The 13,202-nt window shown below is 41.5% G+C and overlaps 1 pseudogene; it reads left to right on the top strand.

The window, feature by feature from the left end:
• Positions 1-7,628, top strand: part of LOC149248609 (phospholipase A1-Igamma1, chloroplastic-like) — a 41,460-nt pseudogene extending 33,832 nt beyond the window's left edge.
• Positions 7,629-13,202: the final 5,574 nt, after the last annotated feature.

The following is a 13,202-nucleotide window of genomic DNA, read 5'->3' as shown; positions in this document are numbered from 1 at the left end:
TGGGAGGGGAGGTCAGCTCCTCCAGCCAGCAGAAAGAGGGACAAGTAAGCATTAAGCAGCAGTTCATAGACATCAAGAGAAGGAGTGACCCTATCAAGGTACAATTGTACAATCACCTGCTAAACATGGCTCCTTCCAATCAGCAGAGACTTATGTCTGCTTTTGATGTAAGTGAAGGCAAATTGACAATGAGTCACTTTATGCCTACAGCACTCCGGCCACAATCCACTGCTGACTACCTTAGGACCAATCTAGAGGTACTTGCCAAAGACATACACCCTATGGACAAAATTGAGCTGCATAAACAAACTGGAGAAATGGTGTATGCTTCATTGGCCGACAAGACTTTGGATAATTACAAACTAACCAGCAGTCTGAATGCCACAGCTTCCCAGCTAGAACTGGAGAGGGCCTCTTCTCAGGCCAAAGACAACAGGATAAGAGCCCTGGAGGAAATCATTGTAGAAATTGGGCACAATCCCAATGACATCAAAGGGATACAAGAGATCCTGAAACTTAGAGATGCTGACATGGCTGCACTGAGAAAGAAGATCAAAATCCCAGCCACTATCCACCCACAGACTGATGAGGTAGCTAAGCAAAGGTATGAGCAGGATTCTACTGACCTGCTAATTTCCATTTACAAAGAGCTTGTGAAGGCACAAGAAAAATTGGGGCAATATGAAGCTACACAAGCACCTCTACAAGCATCATCAAAACAAGCACAAGAAGGGCAGACATCTCAGCTTCCTCCTCAAGTCATCAATCTTGAGGAGACTGTTCCTACTACGGTGCCTCCACCTCAGTAGGCTGAACAAACAGCCACATCTACTTCAGCAGCACCCATCAGCACAGATCAGAGCCTAGATATGCAGAAGTTAAAGAATGAAATACAAATTTTGGAAGCCCAGATGACAGAGCTGAACGAAACTAAGGAAAAGCTGGCCAAGGTAAATGAAAGGCATGATAAGACAAAGAGAGAGGTGGGAGAAAAGGCCAAGGAAATCAAAGCTCTTAAAGACAGGATCAAGGAGCTTGAGAATGAGCTCAAGCTAGATAAAATCATAGCAGAAATCAGAGCAATGATATGGTCCAATATTGGTAAATACATCAACAACCAATGGCCATACATCGAGACAATCCATGAGCAACTAGAGCTCATTCCAAAGGCACAGAGAGAAATCCGAACATCAAGGGCCTTATTGGGAAACATGCCTGAAGTTGCTACAAGAATGATCAATGTGCTCAATCACAAGACAAGTTCTCAGTTGGCCATCATGGGGATTGCAAATAGAACTGAGACTATCCAAATGATCAAGAGGGTTCTTACTCTTAGAAGTCTAGTGCAGACATTGGACAGGAGAACCCAGGATATGCAGACAGAGGTAAATAAGTTCATGGAGAAGTTTCAAGTGTTGCAGAGTAGAGGACTCCCTAGCTTACTGAACAGCGGAGGGAAATTATTCACCCATGAACAGTATGCTAAAAGAGTAAATGTTTTTGCCTCAGCACAGGTCAATGAGAAGGCCAGCACTTCAGAAGACACAGGGCCTATTACAGGACAGATTTTCTATAGTAAGATAGAAAATCTACTTTTTATAATGAATGAAATTAATCACTTGTTTGATGTAGCCCCAACTTTTTTCAAATACACAGAAGCTGAAGAGACAATGGAGGCCATCCTCAAGCATCAGCTCCCTACACAGGAATGGTGGACAGATGCTATCCAGAGAATTTTGTAAACAGTGACTCAGTCATCAAATTCTGTTTCTTCTACCAATTTTGATGAAAAGAACAGTCAATAAAGTCCGCGGGCATCATAAATTCAAAACTGAGCCAACTCAGCGCATGAAGCGGCCAACAAAGCAGAAAAGGAGAACCACAGCTGGCAAAGCCAAGAACTCATTACGCAGGCAAAAGTAAATGCGTACCTACAGGATTAATGCAGAGTAATGCAACCGACTCAGTGACTCCTTAAAGTCAAACAATCCTCTGACAGATATAAATGGCATTTACGCTGCATTTAACATTGTAATAACTTCTTGCCTACTTTCTGAACACTACTGAAGATATTTTCTCTCTCTCAGATGACTCAATACCTGAGATATTTTGTATACATATTTCTATATAAACCCCTTCACATGATATAGCAAGGGTTGTTGGAAATTTCTCCTGAACAGTCTCTTATGCTGTAATTATTTTCTGAAAGTCAATAAAGGAAAGCAATGGAATTTCGGGGATGCTTGATGTGTTGAAGATGTTCTGTGCCTGTTCATGATTGCTGGATCCCTGCGTATCTTACCATGCAATAAGTCTCTGTAACTCTCTCCATGTTCAGTTTGTTTTGTTATAAATCCATATACGCTATCTGATTTCCGATATTAAGCAACAGAGAAAAAGAATAACTCCCAGGATTTGCTCACTGAGCACCCAGAGTTCAATCTGTGCTGTTTATAAATGTTTTCTTCAGGTGTAATCTATATAAAGTGTGATTCTTAAGCTGCTGCACTTTCAGAATACATCTTTCACATTGACCACTGTCACAGGAATTCATACTTTGCTCCTGTGCTCTGCGTTCATTTTCATTTCACCAACATAACAGAAAATTCTTAACAGATTTCTGCTAGTTGACACATATCATCACTCAAGTTTAAATTTGTCTGTTAAATACACAATAGGCCTTGCAGTTAGAACACTACTCAACATATAAGACCATCTCACAGCACCTAGACTCCATTGCCCAATGGAAACTCACCATCAAACTATTACATCATAAGACCTGAAAGAGATCCCTCAACCAAAACACAAAACAAAACCTGAGCATAATAGCTAGCCTAAAAATACAAATATAACAAAGATAAATCATAAAGAGAGAGCCCTCTCTGGTTGCAGTTAGGCTAGGAACTGCAACCCAAAGATTGGTTAGTGGTTACCCCGGCCGTATTCCCTTGGGAGTCATAGGGAACAACCTGGGTGTTAACACTGGGCACACCTTGCCCAATCCACAATCGGTTTCAAGAGACCTTCCAAGTGCTCCTTTAAGACTTGCGCATGAGGTATGCGCATTACCCCTTAAATCTGCGCACTCTTTACCTCTTTACCTTGTGGGTACTTCCAAGTGCGAAGTTGCTGTCTCAAAATGACTCCAACGCATGTCATTTATATGCTTCTTAACTTAGTTTTACATGTGGGGTGGCAGCCCCTTGGCCGACCCCCAAAATGCTCACAATACGCCCTTAAACCACTTATTCTCAAGTCGGCCATGCCCCAACGCAGCCTCCTCCAAGTCGTAGTATAAAGGTTCATTGCTCCACGCATTTTTCTAAAGTGTCGTTCGTCATTCATGGTATCGTCGCTCTCGACGCGCACAAACGTCGCATATGTGTGCCCGCGCGCCAGTCCGCATGCCCGCGCGCTCGCCCGCGCGCCCACTCGCGCCCTAGTGCACGCCTTCGTCCGGCGCCCGTCGCACCCGTAACCGGAGGTCCTTACATCCTCCTCCACCTGAAATCGTTTTCGTCCTCAACAACATACCATCCCAGTAGCCATCCACCAAGATCATCATCATCCATGATGTTGACTCCTCCACACAAAGCAAACGTCCTTGCAACATATGTAGAGCCTCATCTCCATCATGCCTCGACTTAGTGACCAACTGCCACCAAGCTCACCATACCAAGGTATGCACCTCAACGGTATGCTCTCCATCAGATGTCATCTCGATCCATGATTACCGACCTCTTCGTTGCAACCTCCATTGCAACATCTCATGTTGTCTTCATCATGTGTCCCCATGTGAACTTCTGCCATGATACTCCAACATAATGCTAACACATCTCTGCCCACTGCATGCCCTCATGTCTCGAACTAGTCGGGTGATCAGTCCAACTATCACGCTCAAACCATGAGAGTGAACATCCTCATGCCACCATCAGTTGTTCCTAAAACATCTACCACATCCTCGACTCATCAAGAATCTATCTCCATAATCCATGCTCAGGTCCATGGAACTCCATCCATCTCATCTGCAACATGTTGTCCATGATGTTTGGTGTTAATGTGCTACATGAAATCAGCCACATCTATCCCAACATCATCATCTATGTGTGTGCCTCTTCAAAGTGGAGAGATCATCTCCTCAAACCGACTCTCGATGTGCCACATCTAGGTCCATGAAGAAACCCTTCACCATATCTACAATGTGCCATCCCTCAAGTCTGCCATAGAAACAAGTATGCACTTGTCTCATCTATCCATGTGTCAAAGTAGTTGAGTCTCAGCTCAACCCATGCCCAATTCAAGGCATCATCATCATCATAACTCCATCACTCCAAAGTGTCTCATATCAATCCTCCACATCAAGTCACTCTTCCAAACCATGCCCATACATGTACTTTGAAAGTATGCATCCCACACTGCATCAAAGTATCTTGACCTCAGCTCCTCAATGCATCAAATCCTCTAAGTCCCCCATATATGAAGTCCCTAAAAGTCACAACAATCTCATGTCATCATGAGCTCCATAATCTGCTCACAAATCCAACCAAGTCCATGACCTTGTTGTACAAGAGTGCACAATCTCTCCATCAACTCATAAGTAATAAGTCTCCATGTCACACTAGCAAATCTATCCGCACAACATCCCTGCCTTGGCACTCCTCATTGGATGTCCATGAAACCTCTACAAGTGCTCCCACACAATGTCCCTGCATAAGATTGCCATGCTCCATGCTTCCAACCTGATGTCCATGACTATGTTGCCCATGTAGTCCAACCAAGTAGACCTACCACAACAATCGGTCATCCTCATCCAAGCTGTAATCTTTGGTTTAGTGAACTCGGTCACCCAACCATATCATCATGTCATGAGTCCCTCCATCATAGCTCCTCCACCAAAGTAACCACCAAGGCTATCTCTTGGTCTCGGCCATGAGAGTCCACCCAAAACATCACAAGTGTGTGCCCTCCTCAACCTGTCCATGAGTCATGCCGGGCACTTAGCCATGTGGCTAAAGCATGACCCAATCATCCACAACGATCATCATGTTCCTCCCTTGTCAAGGGCCTTCGCACCTTCTACCATAAGGTCACAAGCAGCCCCAACAAGTCCTGCAACAATCGAAAACCCTTGCTTCTCCATGCAAGGTTCCATCATAGTCATCCATGGTAAGATCCTCCATAGCATAGGCAAACTGACTTTGCCTCTTCCTGCATACGGTCCATCCACCAAATGCCCAAATGAAACACAAGTATCAACGGTACTTACATCATCATGAGGCTCTTCCTCATTCATCCATGTCTGCAAACTATATGATACTGGTCCAACATAATCAACCTCAAGTTCATCCTCCATTGTTGTCATGTCTGCAACATCTTCAACTGTCACGACTTCCTCTTCCTTGTTAGCACAATCTGCAACTTCATCTTGCTCCATTGTCCAACCAAGTTGAAGAAGCTCTTCTTCAACAGTTTTCTCCAAGACTTCAAGTTCTTTTCGTATCCGGGGCTTCTCTTCCTTCAACCTCTTTAACCTGTATAAGGTAAGCAAGAGCTTCCCTTCACCTTCTCCCAAACTTGCCATGCCTTGTCGTTCAGCTTGGTCCAAGCACTAGGCTTCACCTCTGCTAAACCTGCTTCCACTGTCATCAACTGTCAAGTTTCCAAGTGTACCCGCACCTGCACTTCGTCACGAGAAACCCTTGCTCACCAGCTCCAACTGAGCTCTGATACCAACTGTCAAGTTGTGTATCATATTCAAACCTTCACGAGAAAACCTTGCTCTGATAGTAACTATCACGCCCCTACACCTGCGGTAGTCTTCCAACCGTTTGTAGCAAGGTGCGGCACCACCGAATGCTTTCTTTTCACCAATACTAACATTCGTGGACTACGCCTACTTTCACATTAACATTACTTAGCTTGTGTTTCACAACCAAGTAAACTTGCAATTATCCTTTATACTTAATGAAGCCCATACTCATTCATTATCATCATGCAATTATACCAAGAACAACAACAATTGAAACAAGTACAAAGGGGAGGGGCAACTCCCCGTAATGTGAGTCTGCTCAACAATTTTATTAAGAATATCAGTTTACAATACAAGTGTGTCTTGGCCGAACCAAGTCTCACACTTAACCGAATAATACCAAGAGAGGCAAACCTGCCTTTACAACATCTTCTGCATCTCTTGCACAAAGGACAGTGCTCACCCGAGCCACCAAGAATCCTTGCCAAGTCTTACACCAAGAACCGCACCTTAGAATACACCTGGGCACAGCTTGCCCAATCCACAACCGGTTTCAAGAGACCTTCCAAGTGCTCCTTTAAGACCTGCGCATGAGGTATGCGCATTACCCCTTAAATCTGCGCACTCTTTACCTCTTTACCTTGTGCGTACTTCCAAGTGCGAAGTTGCTATCTCAAAATGACTCCAACGCATGTCATTTATATGCTTCTTAACTTAGTTTTACATGTGGGGTGGCAGCCCCTTGGCCGACCCCCAAAATGCTCACAATACGCCCTTAAACCACTTATTCTCAAGTCGGCCATGCCCCAACGCAGCCTCCTCCAAGTCGTAGTATAAAGGTTCATTGCTCCACGCATTTTCCAAAGTGTCGTTCGTCGTTCACGGTATCGTCGCTCTCGACTCGCACAAACGTCGCATATGTGCGCCCGCGCGCCCGTCCGCACGCCCGCGCGCCCGCCCGCGCCCTCGTGCACGCCTTTGCCCGGCGCCCGTCGCACCCACAACTAGAGGTCCTTACACCCTGGGAGAGGTAGGCAGCCTGCACGAGAATTCATCAGTGAAGGTGGAGCGAGGGTTTCTGAGCATATATACCTCAAAGGACCACAACACGAGATACAACAAGCTCAGCGTGTCCAAGCAGGAAATGAAGGAGCTCGGTCCCCTGGTGGATGTGTATACGCAGAAAGGAGAAGACGTGAGTATCACCATCACCGGCCACAGCCTCGGGGGTGCCCTCGCTCTGCTCAGCGCTTACGAGGTTGCAGCGAAGGGCCTCAATTTGCACAAAGGCGACCCCGACAGGACCGTCCCTGTGACTGTCTTCTCTTTCGGAGGTCCGAGAGTGGGCAACTGGGCTTTCAAAGACAGATTGGAGACTATGGGGGTTAAGATTCTACGCGTGGTGAGCGAACAGGACATGGTGCCCAAGATGCCCGAGATCGTCTTGAACGAAGGGATGGAAAAATTCGAGCGACTGATGAAGCCGTTGCTTGACCATTTCCCGTGGACATACGCTCACGTTGGAGTGGAAGTCAAGTTGGATCATCGACGTTCACCTTCTCTGAAACAAAATCTCGACCCTGCAGACTATCACAACCTGGAGGGATATCTTCATTTGTTGGATGACTTCGAGAGCTGGTGCGCCCCATTCCGATCAGGGGATGTCAAACGAGACGTGGCGTTGGTGAACAAGGCATCCGACATGGTGAGGCCGGATTTAATGGTGCCGAGAAACTGGTATCAATTGGAGAAAAAGGGACTCGTTTGCAACTCGTATGGAAGATGGGTGCAGCCTGAACGAGATCCCGAGGATATCCCATCTCCTAACCACGTACTAGTGCAACAGTCTCTGGGTTTCGAGGTACAGATCAATGTCTGAAAGTAATACATTTCCACTATTAATGGAGATCTGATGATTTGATTTTTAAAAGGCTTTTAAGGATTTGTTTATGTTTTATATATGTCCGAAGTACCAGCTGAGAAATGTCAAAATAATAATGTTTTATGAAGAGTACTGTAAGGATTCATAATCGTGTGTATGGGAGATATATAATCGGTAAGTTCGGCTGAATATATAAAAACCAGTCACAAAGTTTAAAATATATAATCTTGTCAGTTCTGCTGAATATATAAAATCCAGTCACAAAGTTTAAAATATAGGAGAAATAAGATTATCCTACTGATAACCCACCACCAAAGGAAAATATGTAAATCACTTTGACGAAAAACTGACTTTATTAGATTTTTATGAGAATTTGATGATCCTTTTGTTGAAAGAACTTTGGTGTGACTTTGTCCTATCTAATTTTTCTTCAGACAATTCAGAAATGCATTAGATTTGAAATCATATTTTGATATATTGATATTAAAGTGTTGTTTCTTATTCAGAATGTTCCATTCATCTATCTATAATTAATTAGATAGCTACAAACACTAATTAGATAGTTACAACCACTGTTACTTGCAGCTGCCACTACCGAGCCAAATTCCATAGTTTGAGGGGCCAATTCTTGCTTTTGGAACCACACACAAGCTTGACTTAACTCCAAAGGACCTCCTGCCTCAATCCCAAGAACTGTTTACTTCTTTCTTTCCTACATAGGGAGTTTAGAGGTGCCCAACCTCACCCCTAGAGGTGCCCAACCTCACCCTAAGTGCACGTACAATGATTCACCCCCAACTAGGGAGTTCAAAATCCATTGTACCCATTAAGGCAGTAACCAAAAACTGTGATCAGGCCTGTCTCTATTTTGGCTTTACGATGGTATCCTCCCAAGCTGTTAGCGGGATGTAGAGTGGCTATCTCAACCAATAGCTCTAGAGTGGCTGTTATAATGATCCAGAGATTTGATCCCACCCATATAGCCTCAGGACCCAAGCTGTTATAAGGTTCCATAGATCTCTTGTCTCAACCCATAGCCTTTAGGGACCAAGTTGTCATAAGGTTTCAGGCAATTCAGAAATGCATTAGATTTGAAATCATATTTTGATATATTGATATCAAAGAACAGTTTCTTATTCGGAATGTTCCATTCATCCCATCTATAATAACTTTGGAATTTCTACGTAATATTTTATTCCTTCGCAATTAAGAGATATTTAGAGCAAATAATTGTGCATAATTGTTTCACACTCTGCCTATATTTCCACAAGAAAAAATGGAGTGTGAATTGTTTATAAAAATTCGGCCTCCCATCCCTCCTTTTTGATGTGTGTCGTCGCGCAGATCCAAGCCCAACTATTTTTACTATTTTGAAAGCGTCAAAATAATATGTTAGGGCGTCATTGGTTACCTAACATACACGTAACAATTTTGTTTCGAAGTATTAAAAAATAAGTATATATGGTTTTATTTTTAAATCAATATATATATATATATATATATATATATATATATATATATATATATATATATATATATATATAATATTATAATATAATATATATATATATATATATATATATATATATATATATATATACATATATACATACATACATACATGTACATGTATTTAGAGGTATTTGTAATTGTGCTAGTCTTTTACTTCTTTATATAAGATGTAGAATTAGTTTTTTCCTCACATTACATGAGTCTATTTTAACATTTAACACTTTATTTTGATTCTAATCTCTATCACTATAATTTCTGAAGTTAGTTTTGTCCTTATGTTATGTTGGGTCCATTCTAATCTTTAACATTTCATTTCAATTCTAACTTTTACTACTATAACCTCTAAATGTCTACCTGAAAAACTTTATAAAATTAATTATTATCATTCTATAAATTTATAATAATTATTAAATATATATAACTTTTCAATTATTCATTTTATTTTGTTATATAACTATATCCACTTCAATATTATAATATAATTGGTTTATAATAATTTTAATAAATAAATGGGAACAATTATAATTATCGAGATACATTTGTTATATTATTAACTAACCTCATCACCAAGTGTTTTGGGAATATGTTATTAATATTAAAATTTAATAAAAATGATATTCAATTCCTTAAATTGGACATTCATAATTTGTTTAATATCTGTTATATATAAAATTTGTTCAATTGTTTTTAATGAGTTATTTAAATTAAATTTGAAAAATATATACACAATTTGAATTAAAAAGTTTTATTGCATATAAGAGTTGAAATTATTTTTAATGAGCTTTTAAAATTAAATTTCCAAAATATATATGCAATTTTAATTTTTAAAAAATGGCATATAAGTATAAATAGAGAAAAGTTGAAAAGCTTTTATATAGCTTTAAGTTAAAACATAATAAATTATAAATTAAATTTTAACATATATAATGTTTTGGAGGGATTAACTTCTCTATAAATTTTATGAAGTTCTTGATGTTGTAGGTAATAATCTAATCATGTTTTTTAAATGAAGGAGGAAATTTTTTGTTTTTGTTTTTGTTTTTGTTTTTGTTTTTGTTTTTTTTGTTTTTTTTTTTAAGATATAGAATTTGGTGTTAAATTTACATAAAGACATAAAAAAAACTATTTCTTTGTAAAATTAATAACATTGAGGGGTGTCACAAGAGGTAGAGCAAGTGGGGCCTTTTTTAGCCTTGAAGTAATAATTGTTTCGCAATATGCATGGGGCCTAGGTACAACAACAAACAACTAAGCTGAGAACCTCACCTTGTGGAAAGGCTTGGAATTAACCATAGCGAGGAAAATCACTAGATTAATAGTTTTCAAATAATCAATGATTGCCATCCAACAAGTGATCAAGGCTTTGAAGGAGGCTTGTCATGGTTCTTCTCCCTTCTTGTCACATACACAACCCCTTCTCTCACCTCGAGGGATGGGGTATATAATTTTTTCCCCTTATTTCCTCTTTGATTCACATATGCGCTTAGCCTATCTAACCCTATGTGGGCTACATTCATTTCACTAATGACTATGTGTCATTGGTCTTGTTTCTACGCAAAATGACCATAGGCCAGACACAAGGCCAGAGCTCCCAAGCCTGAAACTTTTATGTGCACTTCATTATTTTTTTGAGCCCTTAGTCACATTCTTCAGGAAATGAGGAAGGGTCGAGCTTAACCCCTAGCCTCTTCCATCCCGACGCAATCCTTCATGCCTTCTTTATAACCTGTCGGGGTTAATCTCCCAAGCTACATGTCCCATGGGGTCTGCCCCCTGCATTTCGATTGGTTTCGTATGCCAACACAATCATCCTCCCTATCTCAGTGTTGCCTTCCTGACGGTTTCCCAAACTACGTGTTAGGTTCTCATCGACCTCTTTGTTCCAGACTTACCTAGACAACTGCCGGTCCACAGAATCTCTAAAACGTCTGCCACGACACCACTTTATTCCGCCTGGCGGCAAAGTCAGGCTGATCTAGCTGTGGGACTGATTTCTTCCAATAGTATCATTGTCGGGCTTGCATGGATGGCCTACATAGCCAACCTACGTAATCTAGTTAAGTCCCTCCTGGCGCACTTTAAAGAGAAGCACCTACCAACCGTCACGACTCTTCCACAGGAATGGCATGGAAGGTGGGGTTGTATGAATTCCCTTCCCATTGGCCAGTCTTCCACTCGTGTATGCCACTGTAGCCAATTCCACGAGTGTAACATTGTGTGGCGTAACCTACGTCATCCTGCTAACTTACCTTCCTCGCGCTTACGAATAAATTCACTATTTTTTCTTCTACAATGAACTCGTGAGGATGACTCGAAAGGTGGGCCAACTCTCGACCAATAGCATCGTAGCATTAAGGCAGGTCTTAACATGCAACTACTTGCATCATCCCACCGGGCCTTACCAGACGCCTTCAACTCTTCTACACAAATGATCCTTCAGGTGAACCTTAGTGGTCTGATGTGTTATATGGGCCAGTTGCTGACAATTGGTGTTACCACAACGGAACAGGACCTGTCACGTACGCCTCTCACATCATCCCGCCAAGCCATGCCCGATGTTTTCCATTGTGTTATCTTCTCATTCTTCTGAGCTATGCGTTTGGGCTTAGGTGTGTTGTGGGTCAACCAACCCACTAATAACAACAATTTCGGGTGCACGTCATGTGTAGTGTCATCCCTGCACATCTATCTCGATGCTCCTTAGCTTGTGATTTTAGAAATGTTCAAGGAATGAACCATGGGATCCCACTTTTGGATCACGTCAGATTGCCTCTCGACTAATCATAGGAAGCTCGGGCTGGCATGTTAGCTAGTACATCCGGCTGACATCATCGCAGTTGTTCATATTATCAAACAACTAACCCTTTCAAGTTCTATTCAAACCATGTCCTCACTTCTTCATCCAATCACGTTCCATGGAAAAATATGGCATGTCAATGAGGTGTCTCCATGTTCAGGATTCAGATCAACGAAGGGATAAGGTTTCTTGATCCTCCCTCTTAAGCACAGGACTCAGTCCCTTCGTGCTGTGACCAATCTCATTTCGATCTCATCTAGAGGACCTCGATCCTTGGTTATATAACAAATCATAAGAGGATCTTTGTGAACACGCCATAGAGAAACTCTATCCCTGTATAAGCCTTCTCCAACTAATCTACCTGGTTGCGGCTTTATCTTAAAGGTTAGGTAGACCTCTTAATCTTCTTTTATGAAAATTTGATGCTCTTCTAACAACGATATAATTCACTTAATGGCATTACGCCTCCTGATCTTGTGTGTTATATACGCTAAGCGATTTCTTGCCCATAGGCCTTTCATGCCCTCGTGTAGGGAATTCCTCACATGGAAACATAGGCGAACATACACCCATTTCCTACCATGGGTTTGGTGCAGGATTCCGAGAAGGTTCCACTTCACCTGACACAAGCCGACAATTCTAGAATCCATGTTAGTCGTACATGCGACTCCTTTGTACTGCTCAAAGGTTTTTGGGGCATTTGGCTACTGTACGGACTTGTAGCCCTTAATGCCAAAGTCCCCAAGGTGAGAATGGAGGTTGCTGCAAATGCAAGGTTTTAGGTCATTTGAGTATGGTTGCAAGACATTTAGGTAAAGCTGCAAGGATCAACCGGCCCTGGGGAACTTCCCATAGCATTCATACACTTCTTTCCTGCCATCACAACAAATTGTAAGTAATTACCTCAAATGTATACAATGATTGACTGTGGCCAACAAAGGGTCTTTTATGTAAGTTGTACATTAATAAAAAGGATCTCGAAACCCACTACTTTTAATGGTTTAATTCAAGCTTAATTATGTCCTGAAACATATCATTAAGATGATTCAAGTTCACTACTGTATTATTTTCTGAGCATGGTTAAACATATCATGAAATTCTTTCTCTTCCATTACTGTGTCATTTTGAACACATATGGATGTTTTATTCAGAGTAAGGCCATCCTCGAATCCATAGCTTAGGCATCACTGTTCTTAGGTTCATTTCACATCTTAACATCAGATACTCTATGGTTGCCATAACTTAGGCTATTGAACACATTT

Source organism: Pinus tabuliformis, chromosome 7, assembly GCF_031772625.1.
Source record: "Pinus tabuliformis cultivar Carrire ecotype Pingquan chromosome 7, CPIR1, whole genome shotgun sequence".
Lineage (NCBI taxonomy): Eukaryota > Viridiplantae > Streptophyta > Pinopsida > Pinales > Pinaceae > Pinus > Pinus tabuliformis.
The sequence above is the reverse complement of the archived record's forward strand: the minus strand, read 5'-3'. Positions and strand labels throughout refer to the sequence as shown.